Below are 15,761 nucleotides of genomic sequence, written 5' to 3'. Positions count from 1 at the left end.
ATGCGTTTTCAGAACGAGTGCTCTGTTAATAAGCTCACCCAGCAGGAGCACCTGAAAGGTCTGCAGCAGCCACATAGCATCGCCATAGTCCATGAAACCCAGAGTTGGATGACTGACCTATAGCTTTTTGCATTGCCATTCAAACCTATAATGCCTTCCATTAAATTGACAGCAATACTAATGCTCCCCGATACTTAGCAGCCAAATAAAGAACTATAGCTAAATACAAGAAAGACTGTGACTATTTTTTATGATAGTTTTGTTTAATGTATGTGTTGCTAACTGAATCAAGTTTCATTATTTTAAAAAGAATATTTGTAACTCAGACGATGCTGATATTTTTGGGTCCATCATTGAAACTGAAAACATGAGAAAGGTGGTATTCTTCATAATGCATGCGGATTCCTAAACTGTTAGGGTTCTGACATGCTGTACGGACTGTGTCTCAGGGACATAATATCGGTGATGACAAATATTATGCTATGATGCCTCAAACAGCCATGTCTCTGCTTAGTGGCTACATGGTTCTTAGTTTAAAAAGCTACTTCAAAGATAGTGCTCCCACAGAGCAAACCCACACTATGATGGCTGTTGCAAGAGCCCAGCAGGGCCACAGCTTTTGCCAGCCCTATTAAATATGCTCCATTTGACCCCCAGTTGTCACCCAAGCAGTTGATTTTAGTGTCCTTCTAATAACGTCCTTCTTCTGCCCACCAGGGAGGACCAACACAATGCCCACTAAGGGTCCTCAGCAGTCTCCAGCAACAAACTTCAGGTAGCATAGAAACCTTTGCAAAAATGGTTTTGAATTGCCTTTGGCATGTAGCTCACATGTCCTGAGAGACCGATCTCAACTATTGCTTCCTTCTTTCACTGTTTCGATAGCCCAGCCACCCCACTCAAGGGAGGTTCCCACGAAGGAGCAACGTCAGCCGCCAGTTGGTACCTGGAAATACAAACTTTAGTTTCCTCTACTGGTATTAGAAATGCAAAGGAGCCTTGGTAAAGATCTCTGTTCATCTCTACCCCCAAACAACTACACCATCTCCATGAACCACTTGATAGGTCTTAGCTGTCACTGAGTCCTGTTGTGCACCCGTTACTAGAGATTGCTAAGGTGACTTAATTTGACTTAGCCTTCATAACGAATGATTTTGTGAGACAGATAATTACCTATGTTTTGTGCTTATAAAAGTAGGCATATCCAAATGGTTATATCAAGCCAGTAAATGGTAGGGGTAGAAGCCAGGTATATTAATTCTAGCACCAATACACTTTCATACTTTCTTAATGTTCCATTTCATTCATTCATTCATTCATTCATTCATTCATTCATTTACTCATATCCTTTAATTGTTGAGTTGGCCATACTCCCCAGATCACATACAATTGCTATAAATTTGGGTAAATCTGAGTTAGTCGTCTCTGAAGACAGAGGTTACTAGCAAGAAGGGTGCCATGTGGAAGCCGAAGCTGCACTTCCCAGGTAGCCCCTCTAGCCAGCTGTGCTCCTCAAATGAGGGCTGCTCCCATAAGAGCACCTGCAGCTCAGCCTCCAGCAGCAGCTGCACCACCTGCAGTTGGCTCACCTGCAGCTGCACCCAGGCAGCCAGGCCTAATGGCCCAGATGGCAAACTCTGTGGTGCAACATACCCTGGGTCACACCATCACTGGGGGCTTCAATGCAGGAGGTAAGGCTGAGCTCATGAAGCCTGGCGTCACTTAACATGAGCCTCAGGAATCCCAGGTGCTGGACCACCACTTACCAGGAGCCTCAGGGATCCCAGCTCCTGCACTAGCAGTCTCGTGGGCCTTGCTCTCTTGAGATCAAGCAGTTTCTGGAGTGTGCCCAGAACCAGAGTGACGTCAAGCTCTGTGAGGGCTTCAGTGACGTGCTGTGGCAATGGTTTAATCTAATCAAGAAATTCAAACTAAAGAAATGTAAATTGGCTTTACGAAATTGTAAGTGCAAGTATGGAGCCTTATTTCTAAAGCTCCATTGCTTCAGAACAGCCATAAAAGAGTTCTAACTGCAGATGTTCACTGAGGCTTGTAGTGTTGGTGGCTGGGCAAGTGGTTGGCATTGTGCTTTGTGAGTTAATATAAAGTTATTTGAAAAAAATTGGGAAAATCCATTCTATTATTTGATTATTAATTGGGGATTAATTTATAAGACTTTCAATTTTTCCCTTGCAGAAGGCAAATATTTTAATGCATTTAATGTTTATATACATTTTGAAGATGTGGTTTTGGGTATAAGTATTTAATATGTGTAAATTATACTGCTTCTGTTGCTTCCAGTATTGGTGTACCTAGTTTTATTCCTACCAGAAGTTCAACAACTCTAAAGACAACTCTTTTAATCTGCAGAGGTTGTTGGAATATAGTATCCTGTTTATCTTAGGTTTCCAAAAGCTCGGGTTATTTGTTTTATGTCATTGTGACAAAAGAACTGCTATTAACAATTTAAGACAAAAAGTAAATTTTATTTTAGCTTGTGGTGGTTTCTGACATTTTCAACCTATAACCCCATTAATTCTAGGCCACGGTGAAGCAAAATATATTGCTGACTATAGTATGCAGAACAGAGTGAGTCTGTTTACTTCATAGGGGGCAGGAAGAATAGAGATAGGATGGGGTAAGTTGTAATAAAGGCATGACTCTCGCTGTGCTAGGACACAGAGCCCCTCAAAATAGTGCCATCAACTGAGAACAAAACCTTTATTACATGAGCCCATGGGGGATACTTCATAGTCAACACATATGTGTTGAATGCATTGCATTGCCAACAAACATTATTACACTAATTTTATTGGAAAAGTCCTTCAACTCTTTTTTGACCGAGCCATCAAATTAATGAGCATCAAATGCATCAAGAGGGCCTCTCCTCCTTGTCCTGCCTCTAAAGACTCACGTGGCTCTGGACATCGTGTTCTTATGTATTTTTTCAGCATCTCAGTGAAGAAGAGCGTGTTACTAGTATGAAGGCAAGAAGCGCGAGTGTTGGCTTTAGGCAGAACATGAAACATGGAGAATTGGCTGCTTTATAAGCTCATGCTATGGAATCCAAGGAGGTTGGAGTACAGTGGATGTTTCTGAAGAGAGAGGTAAGGGCAGTTAGTACAGAACAGACAAATTTGAAGCTGTGTGTCCTCTCAGTTTGGGTTTCCAGAAGCCAAAGGTAAGATAATGTTTTAATGCAGTTAGTTTTATTCAGTAGTGAGTACTAGGAAAATGCAGTGCTTGTTATAAAGACATTTACCAATATGGGCAACTGGAGCATGTTCCACCAAGGAATTGGCAGTACATGTGTTAGAATTAGTTCAACCCCGAGAAAAAGCAAGACTGTTATTCTATAGCTTGAGTATGGACCTTCACTGGCCACAGATTCTGTTTGTGAGGCCTTTAAACAAGCAAGCAAGCAAGCAAACAAACAAACATTTCTCTCTGCAAGCCCAGTCGGCCTCATTATTTTATTGTGAGGTTGTTCTTTGGAGGAAACGGATACTCTGTTGAACTGTAGTGTTCACTCCAGTTTCTGAAGTAGAGAAGAAGAAGAAAGACGAGCGAGTGCTTGAGTAGCGAGGGACCACTCTCACGTTAGTGTCCCTGGCAAGCAGCAACCCCTGCAGGTAGCAAGTGGCACCAGAACCTTTCTTTAACTAGACTTGTGTAGATTTCCACATTTGAAAGCATCTTCTATGGGAGATTAGTTCAGACAGTAAGAGGAGGGCTTTGTAAGAAAGAAGGCTTGTTTTGTTTAGATGATGTCCAGAGGATTTAGAATTACAACCTAAGTAAATACTTTTCAGTTTGGTGGGAACCTCTTGCATTTGAATGATTCCCCCCCTCCCCCCATTTTCTGCGGTGTACTATAAAATTAACCATTATATTGCTCTGAAGTTTTGAACGCTCAATTTGTTTGGCTGGAATTAAATTTTCTTTACCGTATATTTAAAGAGTGTATGTTGATACATTTTAAATGAAGGTTTTATAATGTGCTTTAAAAATGTTTTTGCAGTTTCTCAGTACCACTTAAGCACCTGAGCCTAGATTTTTTCATTAGCTGAAAACTCTGGAGGTAAATTAAAAAAAAATAATAATACTACACAAGAGGCAGGAGAAAGCTTCACAAATAATGAAATAAAAACATGAAAATATAAAAGCAAAATCTCTACTCTAAGAACAATAACAGGCTCAAGCTAGTGGCAGAGAGAGACATCCTTGTGTGGCCAGAGGGTAAAGCCAAGGTATGTTGTGGAAGAGTCCATGTGCTGTGGATGGAAAAGGAGATGCTACCTCAGGAGGCTTGGGAAGTCTTTCCACTTGAACTGAGTTAGATCATTAATGTAGGAGTCCAGAAATATTTTCCAGCTCTTCTTTTGGGACTCAGTTGAGCATATATATATATACATATATATATATATATACATATATACATACATACATATATATATATGTATAATATTAGATAAGAGGAACAGAAATTGTGAAGAATTTAATATGAATAGTTTTTGTTTTCTAATAAACATAGTTTATGAAAATTTGTTAAGTCACCTCACATTAGAGAAAGATGTGACCAAGGGACTGCAGATTGGACTCCGTGGGCGAAATATCTGGTGATTTAGTGTACCGGTCTTACTCCAGATTCCTAATACACTAAAAGCCCAGTGTGCTGTTTGCAACCTCTCTCTCATGGCACAAGGTGGAGAACATAGAGGCAGATCCAAGGAGCTTGTCTTCAGCCAGAGTCACCACTCGGTGAACTCCAGGTTCAGTCAGGTCCTGTTTCAAAGGATAAAGTGAACGAACAGGGTTTGAACCCAGTATTGATCTCAGGCCTCCACAAATGTGAATGCACAATTACACATCTTGACATCATAGTCTGGTTTCCTTAGTATAGTTGTGTGTGTGTGTGTGTGTGTGTGTGTGTGTGTGTGTGTGTGTGACAATAAACAACAAACAAGTAATAAATAACTATATAGTAAACCATGCTCTGAATAATCTTAGTCTAGTCCTGGATAAAAATGCATTTAAAAAGTCCAACAGAATTTGGGAGAATACATAGGCAAGAAGTCAGGTTTTGTTAGTTATAACATGTTAAATGATAATGCCATGGAGGGGGTTAAAAAACAAAACAGAAACATCATCTTCCCAATATTTTAACCTACATAAAACCAATGACATTTTCTGAAGAAAGAGATAATCAAAATAAGCCTTCCTCTGGAGTCATGGCTTTTAGCCCATTATTGCCCAGTGAAGCCAAAGGGACTCACTCCTCTGCCTGGGAGCAGTACTATGGGGCGGTTTCTGTGTGTCTTTCTACAGAGTGCTCTTACAAGCAAGCGCCTTTTCATCTCTCCTTGCCACATGCCCTCTGTGCAGGTGTATCTTTGCTAGTTATTAAGTGGAGATGAAAGCCAGAGCCTGTTGACCAACTGAAATAGCCTTGAGCCTTTGATTTCTCAGGTTAAGAGTTCAAGTCTCCCCTTGAGCAATCAGCAGGAACTCTTAATGGCTGCATCTTGACATCGTACCCTATTCCCTCAGACGAGGCCTGTGTGCGTGACGAAACAAGCCTTTGAGAGCTAAGTTCTCTTCAGTCAGCTCTTCTCAAATTAATAGAATCTGCGGCAGGGTAATGTGCCTGCTGAACTGTGGAGACTACTCTGGCTTTTAGTGTTCTCTCTTTAAAAGTTCCACTACAGCACTCCGTCACCACACAGGAAGTATCCCAGAGGATTTGGTCTTCAGGTGTCCTTCAAGCGTCACCACACGCTTGGGCTCCACTGCCTTGTAAAGTGTCTCCATCACACTATTACCTGTAGTCAAGTAAGCCTAGCATGATTTGTTCACGATTCCAGAACGTACTTGCTAAGTTGTAATCAAGACTACATAGAAAGCTCTGCCTCTAGTCCAGATTGAGTTGGAGCTCTACCTACTTGCTAATAGAAATCCATTGTTCTCTCTAAGGCATCTCAAAGACTAAGATTTTTTTCCTTAGCCTTCCTTAGAACAAAATCCCGCCTTCCATAAAAACTCACACTCCATGTTGTAACTTGCCCCTGTGTTCCTAGAATGTTCCCTGTGCGGTCACACTCTTTTTTTTCTTGTACAACTCCCCTTAAAATTCTCAGCAACATGGTAAGAATAGGTTTCACCATCAATTTGTGGGAGTGGTGAGAGTTGAAAAGACAAGGATATTTAGCCTCCCATCAAGTGGCTGTCTATTTAAATCTAGTTACTTAGTTCTCTGTTCTTAGAGAAAAATAGCAGATTTGTGTTTTGGATTTCCATCTTGGGGGCAATGAGTTTTCCTATGTCTCACATCTTCTTAAATCTACTCCATTTACAAATGGTGTCTTAATATCGATACAGCTGTTTAATGTGTCTCTCTCACATCTCACAACCATTAAGTAGCATGTGGGCTTTCCTAAATAAAAAGCTGGCATTCCCACCAGCAATGTATAAGGGCTCTCTTTTGCCTGCATCCAGTTTTGTAGTTATTAGCTTTTTTACTGTCTGCCCTTCTGGTGATATAAAGTGGATTTTCAGTGTACATTTACTTTTCATTCTTCTGTTGGCTAGGGAAGTTGAACAATTTTTATATTAATTTTCAGAAGAATGTGCTTAACTAGAAATCATCATATTTAGTGAATTAAGTCAGTCCAAGAAGAAATTTTTTCCTTTCATTTGTGGATCCCATATTTTATATATATACATGGAATAATTTGTGTGTATATGAAGATAGATATGAAGTTGTCTGGAAGAAGAAAAGGAGGAAGTAGAGGGTAAGAAAAGGGTGAGGGGGGGGGAAACGATGGGGAAAGGTCAGAGGGAATAAGCCCAAAGCGTATTTGTGTGAGAATTAATCCCCTAAAGTAAACATGAAAACAGAAGAGTCTTTCTTCAGAACCTCACCCAAGAGGCGATACCATACGATATCAGTTATCAGAAGATCATATTGTAAAAAGCAGTAAAAAGCCTGGCTCAGGCTTTCTCCTCTCTTCCATCTTTACAGAAGAAGGAAACACCATGAAAGTCAAGTAAATTGGAAGCTGCACTGTGAAAACGAAAACAAAGTCAGTCTGCAGACCAAACCCACCAGCTGGACTTGGGCATCCTATGCCAAGGTGGCAATCACTGATGGATGCTGAATTTCCACACAGGAGGTCTGCTCCTTTGACTCACTCAAACCTCTTATTCTTTCAGATTTTCTTAGTCCCCACCAATATCCAACTCTTCCTCCTTTTCTTTGCCACATATTCCGTTTTTGCAACTTGACTTTGGAGCAAATCCTAGGTTCTGACCTGATGGCTCTCTGAGGGGCAAAGTCCTTAGTGTTAAGACCCCTGACACTGCATGGGTTCTTCTGCAGCGTTGGTGGTCTCGGGCAGCGGGCTCACTCTATACAGGAGACTTAGTGCAGGGCTATAGACTGGAGTCACCTGGGAGAGTGCACTGGCAGCAGGACTTGATTGAGCAGCTGAGGTGAAGGGGATCTGTGCTGTCCTTTATCTCTAGTATCTCATTACACTTCTAATATAATAATGTTAAGGAAACAGTGCTTATGACTGAAAATATACTTTTATTTAAACAAAACTCATAAAAATTTATTTATATTGATTGTCCATGGGAGCATTAAATGTACTACAGAGGATTTACATGGAAGAGAATGTATAAAGGCTTGCATATAAGCTTTGAATCCTAGTATAATTTATTACATAAAACACTTTTTTTCATGCTTGTTAAAGCATTATATGTAGTTCCATTTCCTAAAAATTATCGTATCTCTGTACTTATCAAAAGAAGTAAAGCAAACTCCGAGATGATAGAATGGTCCCTTTAACTGATGGGCCACTTCTATTTATGCAAAGAGTCAGGATGAAGCTAAGAGTGTGATTGTAGCCTGAAAGAGCCTCTGCCCAGGGAAATAGTTCCTGGTATTCTCTACAAAGAAAATTTCCTATTGCAGTTGTGACAACCCAAACACCACCTGGAAAAATGCTCTCAGGCCTTGGCTTTTGAAGTGTCACAGCCTTCTAGAACCTTTACCTGGTTCAGTGATGGAGCCAGGGAACAAGAAAAAACCAAAACCAAAGAAAAACAAGAAAATAGACAAGGTGTCAGTTTTTGACTTTTGATCCACCATACTACCCAATAGATACAAAGTGTGTGTGCATACTCTCATACATGTGTCCATGTGCACAAGTGCACACACACACACACACACACACACACACACACACCACTATTCATACAAAAATACACATTTGCACTTCACAATTATCAGACAGCCATAGCCATTATTTTGTGATTCTGTTGGCTCAAGAATAGTCTGACCATCCTGCACACACCCTTGAATACCAAGATGGTGGTTCATGTAAGATCTTAAGTGAACCTAGCACTTCAGGAGATGGGAAAAACTCATTCCAGTTACAACACTAAACTTCTGACATCGGTCTTACTATTTGCTGACACATCATGGCAAGATTTCTTCCTGTTCTGTTGGCAGAACCCTCTAAGATCACGGTTCTGAGAGCTACAATGTCTTGGTTCAGCCTCAGTATCCGCTGCCCAGTATTCCAGGCTGTGAAAATCAGTGGTTTTCATTTATGTCCACGATGAGCCTTGCTACCGTTCCTGCCCCAGAGAGCAGTATGAGTTTTGGTTTCTTTAGAAAGCCATTTATGTTATGTGGCTATGTTTCTATTTTAATTCCAGGCAGGGTAGGAGACTGCTTCACTGCAGGTGATTATGATTTGCCTTGTGCACTAGCAGGGGAGTGGCATTTGCCAGCTGCAGATGATAGTTTAATTCTGGGTATGCTGGAAAGCATATAAATCAGAGATCCCTAGAAGGTCTGTGGTAGTTGCTGCTCTCCAAGCTCCTGCTGGTTCGAACTGCTGCTGTGTTTACTATTGCTGGATTGCTGGTTTACTGTTTGTTTGCTGAACTGGTGGGTATTCTGACTAGAAAGATTGGACTTGCCTCAAGGAATTTTATATCCCTAGTCAGCAGAAAGGAGCCCATAGAGGTCTAAGGCTGCTTTCCCCTCTCACCTTCCTTTCCTATCTAGTGTTGGGAGGTTGGAAGGGATGAGTAAGGGTTGGAAGGGAGATAGAAGTATAAGAAACCCCCAAAATATGCCAGCACCAAAGTGTTGTAAGTTTGCTCCTTGAAAACCAATTCTTTTCCATTTTCCCTAGGCATCATTATCTCCAGCTGTGAGCCAACCCAGAGGCTCAGTGTGCCTCTTATGCCCCGGCAGATGAGGATGACACTCTATTTTATAGTCCAGAGTACATAGAGATGCTCTGACGTGTCTGTATCCCTCCTTCAAATCTAAAACAAGCTAGGGCTGATAATGTCAACAAAACAGGACCCTTGTATTAGGACAAACAGCTACTTAAGCCCCCATCCCATGCAGAGATGTTGCAATTAAATTTTCAGTATGGGCACAAAAAACCCACACAGTGAAACTGTAGTATATTTTAAAGCTGCAAGCACTATGCTGGGCAGAATCTAAACAATTGCTAATCTACAAGTAATCTAAACTAAACTAACCTAAACTAAACTAAACTAAACTAAACTACTCTAATCCCTTGGCCTCAAAACCTGTATATATTCCAATCACTTGCCAATCTGATCCTCCCCAGGTGGCTTCTTTCCTTCTCTCCCCAACTTTCAACTGTCCAGCTACCTGCTCTTCCAACCTCCCTTGGAAGCCCCGCCTTCCACTTCCTATCCTTCTGCCCAACTGATTGGCTAAACAGCACTTTATTGACAACTGCTACATCCACTCAAGGCATTCCTCTACAATTCCCTTTTTTAGTCTAATAAAAAGCCACCCCCCCCAGCTCTCTATCAACCTAAAAACATCTTAATTCCTAAACAACTAAGCTTAATTATAAACTAAACTATCTGTCTTCAACCCCATCAGAGACTTGAGGAGGAATAAAATTAATTATTTGAGTAAACAGGAAGTGTAGGAGAGAGCTCCCAAAATGAAAAAAAAAAAAAAATGACAGAGACACTTTGCTGCCTGAACAGTCACTCAAAACTCTCTATAACGTTGGAGTATCATCTTCAGCCTTCTGGCCTAGTATATCTGGCAGACATATTTGTGAAGCAGGCACTATTGAGGACTCGCTTACCCTGTCTTGGCAGAGTTTGGCTATCAACTCCACCTGTACCAAAACTTGCCCATTTCAGTTAGAATTCTGTCTGTGGCAGAAAATGAGGACATTCCTGCTCAGTGGCTAGTTTGCCACATCTGAAGCCATCTCCATAAGCAGGTTCTTTGATGTTCATCACCTTCTTTGAGGCAGGCTGGGAGTTATCAGGAGTACCTGTCTCATTGTCAAAGAATCCTCAAAAACAATACAAATTATCTTTAAATGCCATATTCTGTAAGTCTCTGAGGTTTTTGAAGACCTTATCTAAGTATTTTACCTTATCTATCAAATCATATCTATCTGTTATACATAGGCTGTATATTCTTGTGATAAAAATAGAGCAATATTTGAAATGACCAAGAATTGACCCACTAATAATTAACTTGGTATGACTAATTATCCTAAACAGCCTACAATAGTATTTTCAAAGAATTGAAAATAAACCCTGTATAATAATTTAGTTGTATGGATACAATACCTCATATTAGGGTAGAAAAAAAATATATATGAATAACAATTAAGGCCTTATGTAAGCTCAATTTTCTTAAGTTAAGAAGTAGATTCAATAATCTAATTTTTGTCCTATCATCCACATATATTTATGTAGTCTCCTATTCTTTCTTTTTAAACCCCTATCTCCATACCTAAGAAAGAAAGATAAAGGAAAAGAGAAAAAAATCCATGGATTCAATCTTGTTTTCTCTCTAAATAAGACCAAAAATAACAAAACCAACCCCAAAGAAAATAAACATTTACAACCCCCTAAAACCAACCAAAACATTACCCAACTCCCCTTAAGGGAAATGGGGTAATTTTTTAAAGGCTTCGTCCGGTTGTTTTGGGATGATATCTTTGTAGGGGCCCAAATAAAATTGGGAAAATGGTTAAACAAACTAGAGATAACATTTGTGGTCCAGTCTCTAAATATTGAGAAATTCCATGCTTAATAAAAGTCTTGTGTGGGATAGTCTGACATGCTGGACTAATTGGAATCCAGAGCTTTCTTCAAAGCTCTCCTGGGAGCTGTCCTGTTCTGATGAGGAAGAGCAATTGAAGCACTTGTGGCTGGAACATGAAGGATGTAGGATGTCAGCATCTCACCATGCTGGAGGATGAATCCTGCCAGGTCTAATCCAGTGTCAGTGTCCGGTTCTTTAGTTCTGTAAACATATAATTTCTCACAAACATTATACGGTCCTAAAACTATAAATGTATGAGGTGTGCAGGATGCACAGAACAATCAAGGCTGGTTCTCTGCTCTTTGTATGAGCAGAAAAAAAGACATCTGAAAAATCTTCATTCATGCCATATAAAGAATGGCATGTAATAATATGTCATGGGCATTCTGTAACTAACAGGAAGCATTGACTATGCATAGACATTCATGTCTCAGCCAGTCTTAGAGTTATTCCTATGTAATGGGATTAGAATTATAGGTTACCTGCTTGTTTTGTAGTTTGACATCATGTAAGTATAGACTGACTTAATTTAGGTCTGTTTCATTTGGACCTCTTTCAAAGAGGAAGTATAATGTTACAGTTACCAAAGAACATACAATCATTATCTAATTGAAATCAAAACAATATTGTTTAGTTCTAAATGTCCTTCTCTAGTCTCTATGGTGCCTGATGTATAAGCCAGGCTGCTACCTGTTTCCAAGAAAATGTATCTCGTTTTAGAAACAAGCTGTTGCCCCGAGAAAAAGAAAAGCCATTAAGCATTCAATAAATTTACATAAACTCTCATTTAATTTAAAATTTGTGCATACACTAGGCAACTTGTATCTGGGTTTTCATATTTATTGCAGGTGTTTTTGTTTCACCCTTCCTCTCCATAAGGGATGGATGCTTCAACATTTTAAGGAAATGAACTGTAGCCTTTGAATTTCTGGAACCTAACTAGGCTGACATGTACTTTGTTATCTATGAGTCCTCTGTGTCTCTTGTATCAGGTATGACCATCACTTGTCCTCTGTGAAAGTGACTCACATTTAGAGGGATAAGCCGGCTGCCAGAGCAGGGACACCTCAACTCAGTCAGTAACTGTTCATCCACTCAAGGCATTCCTCCACACACAGGTTCTCTCCTGTTTACAATATGCAAGAGACAATTGCAATATAAGAGATAGTCATAGACTAATGGCTTACATCCCAAACTCAGGAAGTGGGTGTAGATAGAGTCTCTCATAAAGGACATCTTACTGAAATGTTAGCACCACTCATGGTCTTATTTTTTCCTCCAACTTTCAAAAATCTTATTTTCTCTTATTTCACAAAATTAAAAAGAATCCTAAATTAATTTATTTTTAAATTTGGGGAAGGGGGAGGAACTTCACAGAAGTACAGTAGGCAGAAGTAGAATTTTCTATCCAGTCATTAATTTCTCCAGCCATGGGTGTTTTGTTAGATCTCAAGTACCAGGCATGCCTTTCCTCTTATTGAATGAGGCTTTAGGTTCAATTAGACAGCTGTGGATTTTCCTCAGAATGAAAATGCCACTACAGTTTCACCGAGCATATCTTGCTGGGATGATCATTGGAGAGGCTCAGAGATTTTACATCTGGTTGGACCAGTGATCTCTTTTTCTCCCTTTGAAGTTTATTTGGAACCTTCCAATGCTATGACAGTCAGTCTTCAGGGAAGAAGCTTCCAGGTAGTTCCAGTTCAATTCCTCTGTTCTAAGTGTTTGACAACATCACCAAGGTATGACAGGTAGTAGCTTAGATTGGTTTGGGAGTTACTTGGGTACAGTGTTCCACCCCTACAGTGAGCAACTAAGTCAAGGGTAAGTTTCCTATGCCTAGATCTAGTTTTTTGTTTTTGTTTTTTTTTGTTGTTGTTAGATAACATATGGCTCTTGGGTAAAGCATTATCACCCCATTTGTCATTGTTTCATCAATATATAGTAATATATATGTGTAGACTTTAAGTATGCTCATGAAATATTTCTCTGAAATTGTCAAGCATCCTTAGAGTAATTTATCCCTCTTATATTCATCTCACTCTGAATTATCCTGAGTTTTGTCTCCTTAATGTTCGTGGATGTTTTTCATACTTTCCCTTTTATTTATTATTTATTTACTTATGTATTTATTTATTTATTCATTTTTTTTTTGAGATAGGGTCTCTCTGTATGGCCTTGGTTGGCCGCCCTTGACTCACTTTGTAGACCAGGCTGGCCTCAAACTCACAGCGATCCTCCTGCCTCTGCCTCCCAAGTGCTGGGATTAAAGGCATGCGCCACCAGGCCCGGCTTCACACTTTCTCTTTTATAACACCTGTGCCCTACTGTCCTTTTATCTAGATTCCTTTTTCTCCTCTTTCCCCATGGTCCATAGTCTTTGTTTTTGTGGTTGCTTCACGTTATATATTCACATATGAAAATTTGTATCTGGGATGCACAAACAAGAGAGGTCATCGGTTAGTTATCGTTCCTATTCTGGGTTACCTCACTCACTATTATATTTTCTAGTTCCATCCATTTACTTATAAATTTCCATCGTTCTTTGCACTTGAACAGTATTCCATTGTGCATATGCAGCACATTTCCATTACTTTGGACTTCACTTAAGAGTTTATTTTTATCCTCATTAAGTTCGGTGAAGTGTTTGTTCATGACTTTTTTAAACACCTGGAATTCTTTGATCATATTTATGATATTCTTTTAAGTACTGTATTCTGGGGTGTATTTAAGTAACTCTCAGTACCAAATCATTTCTGTAGGACTAATGGTTTTAGCAGTGAGTATTTGGTATTCCTTCGTTTTTGTTTAAATTGTTTGTGTGTGTGTGTTTTTTTTGGGGGGGGGTCTGGGATAGGCATATGGAAATCTGAGGACTGGTTCAGCAAGTAGAGTGCTGGCCTAACATGTATGAGGCTTGGAGTTCAATCCTCAACACTGATAATCCAAACAAAGTGATGCTTATGTACAATCCTAACACTTCAAGAAGGAAAATTAACAAGTCAAGTTCATCCTGGGCTTATAGAAAGTCTGAGGATAGCATGGGCTACATACAGCCCTGCTTCACATAGAAAAGTAATTATGCACTAGCTTCCTGTATAATCAAGAATCTCACCTGATAAATAGGCTCTTGTATCGTAGTCATGGGAACAGCCATATCCAATATAGTAAGAAAATAGCTCTTCTTTCTGACCTCATATCCATGCTGAGGAGGAAACTATGAGTGCTAAAAACCTCTTTTAAGACTTTGTAATACTTTAAAATTACATTTATTTATTTATTACTAATGTGCAAAGGAAAAGGGGCTACGTATGCCCCATGGTACAGGTGTGAGAGTTGAAGGACAACTTGTGGGAACGGTTGTCTCCTTCCATCTGGTGTGTTCCAGGAATCTCAAACTCAGATCATTAGGGTTTGCGGCAAGCACCTTAACCTGCTGAGCCATTTCTCTAACACTGTGTCACATATATTTTAAGAGGCACCCAAAGATTTATATCTGTTCTGAACCACCGATTATATCTAACATAACACTGATATCTGGGATACTCTGGAGTCATTGGTAATAAAAATAGCTGGGCAGCATGATACCACTCCAGAAAGCCCATGGTCGGCTCTTAGGGCTTTATACAGTCATCTTCAACGGGCTGCCCAGGAAATTGGTTTCTGTCTCTCTTGTTTGGGGAATGCAAAGAGAGAGGGGGTGTGAGAAACCATCAAAGCAACTACAACAGCAAAAATAAAACAATGGGAGACAGCAAAGTACGGAAAATTAAAATGAAATTATACTTTTCATCAATGATTATACTAATTATAAAGAATTGAGCTTCCTAATGAAATATAATAGAGTGTCAGATAATAAAACCAATCAAACAAAACCCCCCAAGAACATGAGATCTTTCTTTATATTATATATTACAAATTTGCCTTAGATTTAGATATGTTGAGGATGAAGGCATGGCAAAGTATTCAGTGTGAATGTTAACTCAATGGCATCATGGATAGCAACACCTGTACCACACAAAGTTTAAAGGCTGTGATAAAGTAAGGTGAGACATTCTATAATGTTAAAGGGTAAACTCAGCAGGATGGTTAATGTATATGCACCTGATATCAGAATACCTAAACAGGAAATGAAGAACAGTAAAATTGAAGAAAGACCTCAACAGCAACACAAACATAGCAGGGATTTTCATGTCTGACTTTTACTAATGAGCAAAAATACAAAAAGAAGATCCATAAAGAAAGAGGACATAGTAACACTACAGAGAGATGGAGCTAACTGACCCACACTGAGAACTGAATCAATACAGCACAAATTGTGTTATTCTGAAGTATGTACAGAGCCTTCCCAAGGATACACTCCATGTAGACCATAGCATTCCTAATAAATTTAAAGAGCTGGGAATCATATCATATGCTTTTCCTTACTGTAAGGAAATGAAAAAATACAAGTCAATAGCTGATGGGAATTGGAAATTTTACAGATAAGTGGTAATAAAAATTACAAACTCTTGAGCAGTCACTAAATTCAAAAAAGAAAAATGACATGGGAAAAATCTGTAGACAAATGAAGAATAAATTGCATGTCAGACTTATAAAAGGCTGCCCAGCCACACAAAATAGA

At 39.5% G+C, this 15,761-nt stretch overlaps 1 pseudogene; it reads left to right on the top strand.

The window, feature by feature from the left end:
- On the top strand, positions 1 to 2,103 carry LOC127184450 (coiled-coil-helix-coiled-coil-helix domain-containing protein 2-like; annotated as a pseudogene).
- The last annotated feature ends 13,658 nt before the right edge of the window (positions 2,104 to 15,761 follow it).

The sequence above is a fragment of the Acomys russatus genome, chromosome 32 (genome assembly GCF_903995435.1).
Source record: "Acomys russatus chromosome 32, mAcoRus1.1, whole genome shotgun sequence".
Classification (NCBI taxonomy): Eukaryota; Metazoa; Chordata; class Mammalia; order Rodentia; family Muridae; genus Acomys; species Acomys russatus.
The sequence above is the reverse complement of the archived record's forward strand: the minus strand, read 5'-3'. Positions and strand labels throughout refer to the sequence as shown.